Source organism: Copadichromis virginalis, linkage group LG17 (assembly GCF_057382275.1).
Source record: "Copadichromis virginalis isolate Kocher_CV1m ecotype Utaka linkage group LG17, C_Virginalis_male_GT1.1, whole genome shotgun sequence".
Lineage (NCBI taxonomy): Eukaryota > Metazoa > Chordata > Actinopteri > Cichliformes > Cichlidae > Copadichromis > Copadichromis virginalis.
Window position 1 is genome coordinate 35,491,981 of NC_140634.1, and position 5,569 is coordinate 35,497,549.

Genomic DNA, 5,569 nt, shown 5'->3' on the forward strand with positions numbered 1-5,569 from the left:
TTCTGCTGTTGGTTCTGTGATTTTCATGCTGAGGACTGGGCTTTGTGCTCCATGTGGTTCCAGTATTTTTCTGTTTCCACATTAACCCACAGAGTGATACGGTGGTTAGCACCTCAAAACAAGAAAGACCTGGGTTTGAATCCAAGATGGGGCTTATCTGAGCGGGCTCTCTCCAGGTACTCTGGCTTGCTGCATACAGATGATAAAATTATTAGCACTAAACATGGCAGCTTTCTTTAGAAAATTTTTCTAAATACTAGTTTTGTGTGGTCATTTTGTCTCCGTGTGCAAAGTAAATAACGCAAACATCCAAAATAAAATTAGGATGTTTAGAAAACCTTTTTTTTTTTTTTTTTTTTCAAATTCCTCATTCTGTTTAACAGCGATTTAATAAATGCTTAAATGAAATGTTCATGGGGGGCTAATAATTTTACTTTCATCTGTATATGTTATATTATAAATTGATTGGAAGTTCTTTGTCTCTATGTGTGCCGTAGCTCCCACTTCATGACAGCTGTGATAGGCTCCTGCTTCTCTTGCTGGAATGGGCAAAATTAATAAATATGATAATAATAATATTTATTATTATTCATAAATACAAATTGATGGGTATTAACACCTTATTACAAAGCTTCACATTCTGTTCCCACTTGGGGTCTGAAGCCGACCCAATCATTCCTGCTGAAAACAGAGTACTTTGTTTATGCGTGTTTGGTTTAGCGCGAGGTAAATGGAAGTCACGGTTGTACTTGTGTAGTTAGAACATTGTGCATTGTGAGAACGCAGCAAAGAAAATGAAAGTGGCAACATGACACAGCTGTAATAAGATGTTTTCTTCAAAACTTTCCGCCATTGTTGCGTCGATTCAAAACTGCTCTCTCTCTCTGTTCACCTCATCGATATGTTAATTGCTTGTTTTGGGGACATGACAATGATTTCATGCGATCCTGGGCTCCCAGGGAACATTGCAACATTGTTAAAAGTGTATTAGAAGCCTTAAACCGATTACCTCTTGGTTTGGACTATTTTAAGTTGAGAAATTTCAAGACATCGCTTTAGTCTTTGATGCTTCTAAATGACAGCGATCTGTTAAAAGAAAAAAGGAATTTCTCAGTTCAAACATTAAAAAATGATCCACATGCACATATTGCATGTCTGTGGGGATGTGACTTCCTCATCCACAGGACACTTTTGGCTGGTTTGATGAAGATGTAAACAAAACACATTCAGTGCAGCGGTTATCTTTCTCACCAGACCTCCACTCATTTGAACACGAGTTGCTTTATTAGTGTTTTTGTATGATCAACAAAGCAAAATCCTTTCTTCCTTTCATACACACTCCTTCTCCAAATCTCTCTCTCTCTCTCTCTCTCTCTCTCTCTCTCTCTCTCTCTCTCTCACTCACTCACTCACACACACACACACACACGCACACACACACACACACACACACACACAGTGAGTTTAGCCATTTTTACAGGAAACAACAGAATCCATCACATGTTCCATGAAATTGCCCTTGACTAAGACGCTTACATCTCACTTCCTCCTGCACTCTTATCAGTCTGGATGGGAATGTTGGTGAAAGACAAGATGCTAAAGAGTTGATTTTTAGAGAGTGCTACAGTATCATAGCCTTTCAAATGCAAGTTGACACATCTGTTTCTGTACTAAGCAATGCTGAAATAGCTGTTGTGATCCGGTACTCCATTAGGGAAATCTGCCCTGTTAATTTACAGTCTGGCCTTTTTCAGTGAGCTGATTAAGCCCAGATACTTATGTCAGACCTAAAAGACTTAAATTAGTGTTTCATATTTGTGAAAATTAGAAATTTTCTGTGTCAAACTTGATGTGCTTTTTTTTCATAATTCTGTGGTGAAAAATATAGAAGATTTGAACATTGGTAATTGTGCGTTGAATTTTGGGATGATACTGGAGAATGAGCTGCTTGCCCTCAAACTGCTGATTAAAAAAACCCATCTTGGACACAAAGGCGGTCAGTCAAAAAAGGTGGAACGGAAAGGTCTAGTCGTGAGGACTCGGGAGATATTTGTTTCATAAACCAGTTCAAAAGAGTTCAACAAAAATTTCAACTGTACCTACTTGAAAACGATACAAAAAGAGAACCTCAAATTCTGAAACTGAGAAATAATACAGTTTCCCAACAGAAGGATTAAAGTATCCATTGCAGTTTCTCTGGACATCCCAGAAAATTTATCTTACAGGGAGTGCAGAATTATTAGGCAAGTTGTATTTTTGAGGAATAATTTTATTATTGAACAACAACCATGTTCTCAATGAACCCAAAAAACTCATTAATATCAAAGCTGAATGTTTTTGGAAGTAGTTTTCAGTTTGTTTTTAGTTTTAGCTATTTTAGGGGGATATCTGTGTGTGCAGGTGACTATTACTGTGCATAATTATTAGGCAACTTAACAAAAAACAAATATATACCCATTTCAATTATTTATTTTTACCAGTGAAACCAATATAACATCTCCACATTCACAAATATACATTTCTGACATTCAAAAACAAAACAAAAACAAATCAGCGACCAATATAGCCACCTTTCTTTGCAAGGACACTCAAAAGCCTGCCATCCATGGATTCTGTCAGTGTTTTGATCTGTTCACCATCAACATTGCGTGCAGCAGCAACCACAGCCTCCCAGACACTGTTCAGAGAGGTGTACTGTTTTCCCTCCTTGTAAATCTCACATTTGATGATGGACCACAGGTTCTCAATGGGGTTCAGATCAGGTGAACAAGGTGGCCATGTCATTAGTTTTTCTTCTTTTATACCCTTTCTTGCCAGCCACGCTGTGGAGTACTTGGACGCGTGTGATGGAGCATTGTCCTGCATGAAAATCATGTTTTTCTTGAAGGATGCAGACTTCTTCCTGTACCACTGCTTGAAGAAGGTGTCTTCCAGAAACTGGCAGTAGGACTGGGAGTTGAGCTTGACTCCATCCTCAACCCGAAAAGGCCCCACAAGCTCATCTTTGATGATACCAGCCCAAACCAGTACTCCACCTCCACCTTGCTGGCGTCTGAGTCGGACTGGAGCTCTCTGCCCTTTACCAATCCAGCCACGGGCCCATCCATCTGGCCCATCAAGACTCACTCTCATTTCATCAGTCCATAAAACCTTAGAAAAACCAGTCTTGAGATATTTCTTGGCCCAGTCTTGACGTTTCAGCTTGTGTATCTTGTTCAGTGGTGGTCGTCTTTCAGCCTTTCTTACCTTGGCCATGTCTCTGAGTATTGCACACCTTGTGCTTTTGGGCACTCCAGTGATGTTGCAGCTCTGAAATATGGCCAAACTGGTGGCAAGTGGCATCTTGGCAGCTGCATGCTTGACTTTTCTCAGTTCATGGGCAGTTATTTTGCGCCTTGGTTTTTCCACACGCTTCTTGCGACCCTGTTGACTATTTTGAATGAAACGCTTGATTGTTCGATGATCACGCTTCAGAAGCTTTGCAATTTTGAGACTGCTGCATCCCTCTGCAAGATATCTCACTATTTTTGACTTTTCTGAGCCTGTCAAGTCCTTCTTTTGACCCATTTTGCCAAAGGAAAGGAAGTTGCCTAATAATTATGCACACCTGATATAGGGTGTTGATGTCATTAGACCACACCCCTTCTCATTACAGAGATTCACATCACCTAATATGCTTAATTGGTAGTAGGCTTTCGAGCCTATACAGCTTGGAGTAAGACAACATGCATGAAGAGGATGATGTGGACAAAATACTCATTTGCCTAACAATTCTGCACTCCCTGTATAGTGGATTTTCTGGGATTTCAACTCCTGGGAGAGTTTGGCATTGTGTTAACACACTCCTAGTTTAAAGAAGTTTAAAAAAAACACCATCTGTGCAGATGGGCAGCTTGGACACATCATCAGTGAAGATCCCAGGGTTATCAGGTGTTTTAGGTCTTTGATCTTCAGACACCCTCACCTGGGTGACCCAACCAGAGTCGATCAGGTCCCGGCTTGAGTCCAAGTAGCGTTCTACACCATGGTTCCCCTCTCTTTTGATCCACAGCTACCTGGAAGCTCTCTCTGCAGCTTTGATGTTTTTGGCTTTCATGCAACCCTCTGGTACCAAGTGTGCAGCGTAGAAACTGCCCGGGAACACCCTGCAGCCTAACTCAGTGGGTTCACAGTGGGCCGTCCACTCATTCCCCCTGCAGATCTCAACAAGCTCCTGGTATTTTGCCTTCTTTCTTATTCATGGGCTTCCTGAAACCAGTCTTCCAAGAGCATTGTGAGTCCCAAGAGCAACACTTGCTTGGGAGAGACAGATGATAAAAACAAGACTGATCTAAGTGTTGCTGTGGTGATATACTCCAAAAACTTTTGTTGGTTCCCCAGGTCCACTTGTAGCTTCCAATCACCAGCCAAGGCTAGTAAGCCTGTTCAGCACTTGAGCTGATATGGAGGTTTGGACCCTGCCTCGATAAAGGCATCACCCAGCTGTGATCTCATCTGGTGCTTGGCCTGTTGGATCCCTGTGCAGATGACGTTAGCTACTGCATTCAAGACCAGGTTGTAGGGACGTGTAGCCGTGTGTACTGTGGTAGATTAGGGCTGCGGCTCCAAGGAACTTCTTGGCTGTAATAATGGACATGCTAGGGTTTCTGCAAGACCTACAAACTGCAGATACCTCTCCTTTTATAGAGGTGCTCACACTTCCTGTTGATCAGTTAATCAAGTGCATTTGATTAGCAATATATTTCTGCTACCTCTTAATTCCTATGGCAACAGTAAGGGTGAACTTCCTGTAGAAACTTTCTTTTTCACGTATGGCATGGCTTCATCTGTTTTAGGTAAGAAAAACATGACTTTTGTGACCACATGACATGTTAAGGTGAATAAGTGTAGTTTGTTTTTTATCTTCACTTCAAAGTAGAAGTTATGTGCCGGATGGCTTTCAAGATCTGTTTTTGTTTTGCACCACAGAAACCTGGACAGCCTGAAGCTACCCAAACATGAAATACAAAATGAAATTGAACTCCTTTTGTGTGCTGTTTCTTTCTTTCCTTTTTTAAGCTCTGACTTAGCAGTCCTGTAATCACACTTTTATTGTTTACCCTGTTTCTTTTGTTTTGTTTTTTACCCCCCCCCTCCGGAAAACACCACTTAGAGGCATTTCTCTGCACATGTACAGGGAGACAGCAGAGTTTCGGTAGGTTTGAACATTTTCATGCAGATAATAAGTGTGGTTTTGTTTCCCTTGTTGCTTAAGCATTGTTGCTATGGTTTCAGCCCTGACTTGTGTTTTAAAATATATGGCAGCGAGCAATGCAGCAAAGCTTGCGATTAGCCAACAGATCTTTCTTGTAGCTGGCAGTAGTTCGCACAAAGTGGATGTTCTTTTTCCTCATTGTTTGATGCTTATTTTCTTATTATGTGTACTTGTTTTGGGGAAAATAATCAAAATCGGGACACTGCAAATGTGAGTGCACATCCAGAGGCGAGCGGGCATGTGGGCAGCAGACACACATAGTGGATTATAGCTGTCCCCAGGGGCTGAGTAAGGAGATGAATACACACAACTGGA